An 8,228-nucleotide genomic window follows, 5' to 3' on the forward strand; every position below is an offset into this window, starting at 1 on the left:
CATTTAAACACCAGTGTAATTTGTAATGGATGTGCACGGCCCAGGACCGGAGGGCTCTGCAGCGGGTGAATAAAACTGCTCGGAAGATCGTTGGTACCCATCTCCCAAGCATCAGTGATATCGGTGAGGTGCCTACGCAGAGTCCAAAGGATACTAAAGGACAGTACCCACCCAGCCACAGCCTGTTCACCCAGCTGCCTTCTGGGAAGAGATATAGAAGTTTCTGCTGCTACACCACCAGACTGCAGAGCAGCCTTTCCCCCCAAGCTATCAGACTCTTAAAATCTAATTCATCCTCAGCACTGCTCCATTAATCATTTAATATAGTTTATTTCTGTTGTGATGAAATTCTAGTATTTTGTTTATGTATTAACAGTAATTAGCAGGTATGGGTACATAACATTAGCTTTTTAGCTTAGCAACTGAACTAGCTAATTACCCAGCTTCAAGCTCTACTAACGATGCTAAAATAGCAGGAGTGTATGCTAACTGTAGTTTTGTATTTGTTTTTCGCATTTGTAAATTTTTTTTATTGCAAGACAAACACAGACATGACAATACAATGGGAACAAGAAGAGAGAGACGACAAAGTAAACAAAAACAAAACATGTACATGACAAAAGATGGTTTTAGGGTATATAGCTAATTTTGTCTTTCTTTACAACTGGTTGTTGCAATTGTTTTTATAACTCACCTGTTTAGCAGGTGGCTGCTAAATGAAAATGCTCTGTATAACACCTTTCTAGTCTTTGCGACCACTCAAAGCACTTTTTTACACTACATTGCATGCATAGTGCACAAACAGAAACTAACATTCACACACAGCAGCAACAAAATTACTTAATCTTGTGTGTGCCTCCCATATTGTCAGGGAAGGGGGATGTCTACTGGATAGATAATAAAGATAGGCTAAGAGGCTGGCGGGGGGAAAAAACAAAACTATAATAGCAATAACAATAATAACCAATAAGTACGGGTTATTAATAATAATACAAACAAAAAGTCAAAATAGAATTGGAATACTGCTGCCGCCACCACCCCCATCACTGCAAGAGACATTGTAAGTAGTACTTGAGTCAGCTGCCCCCGCGCCTCAGTCAGCCCTGTCAGTGAGGTAATGCGAGGGAGCGGAGCAGGACAGCACAACTTTATGTTTAGAAAGTTTTCCTATTTTACTCTATTTGTGTTTTAAAGGATTGTTGGTTTGTTTGTTTGTTTAATTGTGTCTGATGCTGGTCCTGCTTTGTGTTTCTCCCAGACCCTATAGGAGGGATCCAGCCCACAGTGGCCATGTCCACTTTCTAAACTGCTCCCAGACTGTGAGAAGGGGCCAGTTTAGTAGAGACTGTGCAATCATGTGCAAATAAAATATTTTTTTGATGTGTAAAATATATAATATTTGATGTGGAGAATAAAGAAAATGGGGACCCAGCCAGTCACAGAAAGGAAGTATGATACAGCAACAAAAAAATAAAACATTAGATTGTTATTTTCACTTTTTCTCCCATCTCCTTACCCTGACAATATAGGCCTCTAGAAGATATTGTTACAAACATGATTTATGTCTATTACAGTTGGTTGATTCGGCATGAACAATGGAATCAGGATTTGGATGAATTTAATGATAATAATCTCCAGTTAGAGTTTGAGTCTATTGGGATGTTTGTGGTGGGGTTAGATAAGTTTTCCATAGATACGTACTCTATCTTTAAGTTTATGTTTTATATGTATGGTGGACCTTGATTTCCAGTTCATGAGGATGGTTTTCTTGCCGATAGTTAGAGCCACAAGTAGTAATCGATTGTGTTCTTTATTTTTCAGATTAATTGTTGATATCACCTAGTAAGAGAGGGGAGGTGATAATGGCATGTGGCAACCCAGGAAAATAATGATGTAGTGATTTCTTTCCAAAATCGTTTAATTGGTGTGCAATTTCAGGTACCGTGAATATACTGTAGTTATCAGGGTTATTTTGTGAGCAATGTGAACAAGTTTAGCATGTGAATCCCATTTTAAACAATCTTTGCCCGGTGTAATGAATTCTGTGGAGTACTTTATATTTTATGAGTTGTAGGTTAGCATTCTTTGTCATAAAATAGATGTTTTTGCAAATATGGCTCCAGAAGTCAGCAGCAGGAGTGACAGACAGGTCTATCTCCTATTTTGTTGATGGTATGGATATTGTCTTGTCTGATATTATTTGTGTGATATTATTTTGTAGATTCTTGTGGTATCCAATATTTGTGCATTTGACTCATACACTGTAAACCCAGATTTTGTTTCTAATTAAACTTACGAGTGATCATTACTTATTCTTTTATGTTTTGTCAAAACCTGCTATCAGTACTAAACAACATTAGTTGTTTGTACTATTTAGCTGAAAGATTAATTGCACTAATCATGTTTAGTAGAGATAACTTGGTATGTTTAGTTTCATAAGGAAGGGGAGGGGCTAATTCAAAAACCTGCCTGGTCACATGACGTCTAACGTGCGTCCAAGAGGCTCTACACCTGGCGGGACGAGCACAGGCCTCGGCAGCAGACGGTACCCTGACTAGGAAGCAACATTACTGCAAGTGGAATGGTTAGTATTTAAAATAACTATTGTAGCCTAGTTATCTTTGTGGGAATTTTTAATACCCAAAAGCTTGCAGATAATTTGTTGACGCAACTTTTTTTCCCGTCTAATGTTACTGTTTGAACCTGTGCATGGTGTTAATACATGCTTATTGCTAACACTAGCTAGCTAAGTTACTCAAAAAAGTGTCATCTGAATGTTAAAGTTAGCTTAGTGTTAACAGTCTAAGGATTGCTCACATACCGGCGAGTTTGCTCGACTGTATCATTTATATAAATATAACTTTACGCAATAGAAAAGCGATTCAACCGCTGTTGGGGCAAAGGAGTGTAAATTAGCACTCGCTGTGGTGGTGTAAATAGTAATGAATAATTATCGATTTTCAAATATTGCACCTGTGAATACAGAACGGAATATTTTGTAGCCTTTTTTGCCGTCAATACTGCCGACGTTGTCTTTGCTGTAATCAAATCAGTATATATTTATGTTTAACATGAAGTGTACTACTGCTTGAGTGCAGTAAATCTATGGGAAACATCCATATGTAAAGTTACAGACAAGGCTAGCAGCAGCGCCGCGTCAGACACGTTTCTGGTGTGCAAAGACAAAACACCACGAAGCTGACACATGCCGGTTTTCTCTGTAAAACAGGCGTCGTTTCGGTTCTATTACCTTATAGTATTTAACAGTGATATTGTTGAACTGAGTCGTTGAGCTAAACGTTTTCTTGTTTTCTATTTTTACAGATCCTTGTGGTGTTAGGATGCTGTGGAAGTGTAAGTACTGTGAGTTTATGTGTGAGAAAAGGGGTTACCTTTTAAAACATTATCGTTTAAAACACGGAAACTTTGGTAGAACCTTCCCATTTCCCTGCTTACACCAACAATGTGTGTGCACATTCAACTCCATTAATGCACTTAAGGTCCACTTAGCAAAGATTCACCAGAAAACCCAGGGTGCACAACTGAGTGAAACTGCCCAAGTAACCTTTCACTGTCAGTCATGTGATTTTTCTGCACCATGCACAGAAGCAGTCTTTCTCACTCACCTGCGCAGTACACATTTAAAGGTAAATCACAGAGTCCAGTGCCCATATAATGGCTGTAACTTTCACACAAATGTGTATTCTACATTTAATGCACACAGAAGTAAGGAGCACAGAACACACAACTGGAGGATGTTTAGGCCAGAAATAGTCTCTAGTAGTGTAACTAATGAAATGGCCCAAGAAGAACATGAGCCTCCAAATGACACCCTTGAATCAGAAGACAGTGAGGATTCTACCAATGAAGATCTTAATAATCTAGAGAAACAGCTGGAGCACAACCTAGCAGCTCTTTTTTTAAAGATGCAAACAGTCCTACACATTCCAGAAAGTACGGTACAAGAAGTCATACAACAGCTGTTACAGATGTGTGAACGATCCCAGCCACTGCTGCATAATGCACTCAAGGACATTCTGAAACAACAGACAGATGTAGATGATTCAGTTGTGGAAGAGTTAGTAAGGGCTGCCGCAAAGGGCAATGTGATCATGAAATTCTGTGGCAAGGATGGCCCCTTAACAACAAAAAGGAGAGCAGCATATGTGAATAAAAACTTCACAGAGGTTAAACCAGTGGAGTACATTATTGAAAGAGGAAAAAAATCTAGTGCTGTATATGTTCCTTTGCATCCAATGCTACAGAAGATGTTGAATAGGGCAGATATTTTGGACAAAGCTCTTCCCGTCCAAAAGCATGTGCAACATGAGTACAGTTCATACAGAGATGGCTCGTACTGTAATGACAATGTCCTCCTTAAAGGGGAGGAATTCAAAATCGCTGTTGGACTTTATACAGATGATTTTGAAGTGTTCAATCCTTTAGGAACATCGAGAAAGAAACACAAAATGAGTGCAGTTTATTGGGTGATAGCTAATGTGCCATCAAAATACAGATCCACACTCCACTCCATTCAGCTTGCTGTTTTGTGTAAATCCTCTCATGTAAAAGAATTTGGCTACGCTAAAATTCTCCGCCCTCTCATTCATGATCTGGCTTCTTTGGAGCAACATGGTGTATATGTTGAGAAGTTGGGAGAATCTGTCAAAGGTACAGTTTTATATGTGGCTGCTGATAACCTGGCTGCTCATTCTCTGGCAGGATTCTTCGAAAGCTTTATGGTGGACAGATTCTGCAGGTTCTGTATGGCGACGAGAGGCGAGATGCAAGGCAAGGAGGTAAATTCAGGTGCTTTTGAACACCGCACTATAGACACTCACAACCAGCAGGTGCAGGAGGTAAAGCATGATCCCACTGTGGCAAAACAGTATGGTGTGAAAGGAGGGTGTGTATTGACTGACGGCCTGGAGCACTTTCATGTTGTCCGTGGGTACCCCCCTGACATCCTCCATGACCTTTTGGAAGGCATTGTTCCTGTTGAGTTATCCCTCTGCATTTCAGACATGATTTCTAAGAAATATTTCACCATAGAAACATTGAACCATGCCATGAAAACCTTTGAATATGCTTGTCATGACAAAACTGACCAGCCTCAGCCAATTGCCCATGGCTTCTCTACCAAAGGGACCATAGGTGGCAATGGCCATGAGAACTAGGCCCTAATCAGGCTGCTCCCACTTATCATTGGTCATAAAGTCCCTGAAGGAGACAATGCATGGAACATTCTGCTGCTCCTAAAAGACATTGTTGAGTTGGCTGTCGCAACAAAGCACACTGAAGAGTCGGTGCATTTCCTTGACTGCAAAGTGTCAGAACATAGAGACTTGTTGCAAACAACTTTCCCAAATTTTAGATTACGGCCAAAACACCACTATATTGAGCATTACCCTGAGATGATCAAAGCATTTGGTCCCCTTTCAGATGTTTGAGGGAAAACACAAATTCTTCAAACGGGTCATTCGTAATGCCCACAACTTCAAAAATGTAGCTCTTACATTGGTTGTTAAGCATCAGAAAATGATGGCGTACTATTTGGACACAAGTTCATTTTTCAAGCCTTCAATTGAAATGGACAAGGTCACTACAGCATCGATCACATCTTATCCTGAGAATGTCCAACAGGTTTTCTGCCAGAGAGTTCCTCAGCTTACATCAGTTCTTGTTGCATCATCAGTCTATGTAGATGGAATTAGATATTGTGCTGACATGATAGTCTCTGTTGGTTCATGTGCTGGCCTCCCTTCATTTAGACAGATCAAACAGATAGTGGCACTGAGATCCTGTTTGTTTGCAATGAGATGACTGCATGGTACCATGAGCATTTGAGATCTTTCGAACTCCTCTGTGACAGCAGTAACCCCTCTCTGTGTGTGGTGCAGCTGAAAGAGCTGAATGATGTTTTCCCTCTTTCAGCGTACAGATATGGCGATAATTTGGTAGTGACCCTCAGGCGTTATATTCTCTGTTAAGAAGCCACAGTGTGATCTCTGCAATAAATCTAGGCTGTAATGGAACATTTTGTAGCTTATTTTAGAGCTCATGTTGAAATGTATAATGATACAGTCTCTGAGAAGTTTTTATTTTTCCCTAAATTTGTGACTTTTTTTGTAAATGTTTTTCTTATACATTTAAGTGGGGATTTCTTGTGAATTATAAGGTTTTTTTTAATGGATTTACCACTTTAATCTAAAGGGACAGTCACTATTTTCTATGCTCAGCAATTGAATGGCCTTTTGGATATTTATATTTCTAATGACCTAATTATTGTTTCTATTCCCAAGATGACTGCAAACCAGAAGATGACCTTGAGGGTCATTCTAACAGAGGCGGATATAAGAAAAGTCATCCTAACCACAAGGCCCTCTACAGTCGAAGATTTGATAAGCAAGCTTAAAGAATCACTGGGACTTCATTATAACTTCAGTCTCCAATACCAAGACCCTGAATTCAATAATGAACTATGCAATCTGACAGATACTGAAGAACTTCCAGAAAAACCAACAGTTAAAGTCATGCCTGTCCTTGAGCTGGTACCTGTCTCATCTGATGAAGTCTTCAGTGACACACCCAGTACAGCAGATACAGACATACTCTCACACTCATCTCAGGAGTGACAGAAACAGTGGCCAGAATTTTTTGATATCCCTACCATGTCTGTGGATGTAGAGTATAGACTTAGGCAAGCAGATCTGCTGTTTATGAGTGAGGGTACATACCTTAAAGTATCAAAAGAACTAAAACACGAGATACTTGAAAGATTGGCAGAGAGCATGTATAGCTACACAGCATACCCAACTGCTGCTCAGTTCGAAAGTGTTGCAGCAGCACTGATAAACAAGCACCCTTGTCTCCAGGAGCAAGGCTCAACCACTCGCTGTTGTGGTTGGAAAAATAGCCTTAAGCATAAAATGGGTAATTATCGAACAAAGCGTAGGCAATCAGGATGCCTTGATGTTTGAGTAAATGCAGGTAAGCGGGGAAGGCATTCAGCAGGACAACCAGCTAACAAGCGCATCAAGAAGGCAAACAAAGGTGAAATCAACTACTTGCCCAACTTTCCGGATGGATTTGATCAGGCAGCACTGGAGGGGGCCTGTAAAGACTTGGTTGATGAAATGCAGAAGAGAACACCAAATGGACCTCTTGTGAAACAGAAGATGGATCAGACCTTTTCTCTGAGAAGAAAAGAGGTAGTGGAGTCGGAACCCGCTATAAGCACGATGGTGAAACGCTGGCCTGCCCTTTTCACTGAAGATCAAGTATGTTTAAGAAAGAGAACATAACAAATAACTATCTTTCTATTATTATATATTGTGTCTAGATGTATATTTCTCTTGTCCTCTTTAAGGAAAACATTGGTATTTTTAATTTGGGGCATGATGTTTTTCATCAACATTGCAAATCATATAAAAAGGACATTCATGATGTTTTTCAGCACTACTTTGCAGATGGCTTAGCTGCCTTGTATAGTTCAGTTGATCTAAGTTCAGTTTTTTTGTTCTCCGTATTTTTCAGGTGTTCATGGAGTTCAGCAGGATTGTGGGCAAGAACCTCAAACAGGAGTTCTATGAGAGCATCGACTGGCACAGTCCTCGTCTCCTCGAGTTATTTCAATCCAAGAGAGGGAATGTTGGACAGTTGTTGACACAGATTTCACAACAGACCAATGTAAGTCCATACACATTCTGTACTTGGCGTTGTTTATCTCAGGTTTTGTATAAACATCATATCACAATGCTACTCTATTAGTTGTATAATTCAATCAAAACATTGCTTGTTTTTTTTAAGCTTTCTTATAGATCATTATTTGTTTTTTATTTTAGCTAGCTAACTTGTTGTACTGTGTTTAATTAAAAGACTACAGAGCCAACTACGATCCGGACACAAGTGCTCAGAGGGCTTCCTATCATCCTTGGGGACAACCCCACAAACTTCTTCAAAGCAGGCTTTGTAAGTAAGCTCTTGCTTTCTTATAATTTTTACCATTATTTATTTTTCACCATGACACTCTTATATTGATTAAAGTTGTTTTTCAAATGAGAAATATAATGTAATGATTGTGCTCTTCTGTTATTCTTTATTTAGGAATCTGATGATGATGATTATTTTCATGACCTTGACGTTGGGATTCTTCTTATTGAGCGTGAAGGTGCTGTGCTCACGTCTTCCCAGCATCTCAGTCCAGCCTCGTTGAAAATCGTCATTGA

General features: G+C 39.6%; 1 long non-coding RNA gene across 1 annotated transcript; it reads left to right on the top strand.

Annotated features, from left to right (window-relative positions):
• The first annotated feature begins 2,503 nt into the window (after window positions 1–2,503).
• LOC119883381 lies at window positions 2,504–6,870 on the top strand. Its single transcript, XR_005440630.1, has 4 exons — window positions 2,504–2,584; window positions 3,325–3,354; window positions 4,723–4,799; window positions 6,303–6,870. It is a non-coding gene; the product is annotated as an uncharacterized LOC119883381 (long non-coding RNA).
• The last annotated feature ends 1,358 nt before the right edge of the window (window positions 6,871–8,228 follow it).

The sequence above is a fragment of the Micropterus salmoides genome, unplaced genomic scaffold (genome assembly GCF_014851395.1).
Source record: "Micropterus salmoides isolate LMB-PRFRI ecotype aquatic unplaced genomic scaffold, ASM1485139v1 Ms_hic_scaffold_3, whole genome shotgun sequence".
NCBI lineage: Eukaryota > Metazoa > Chordata > Actinopteri > Centrarchiformes > Centrarchidae > Micropterus > Micropterus salmoides.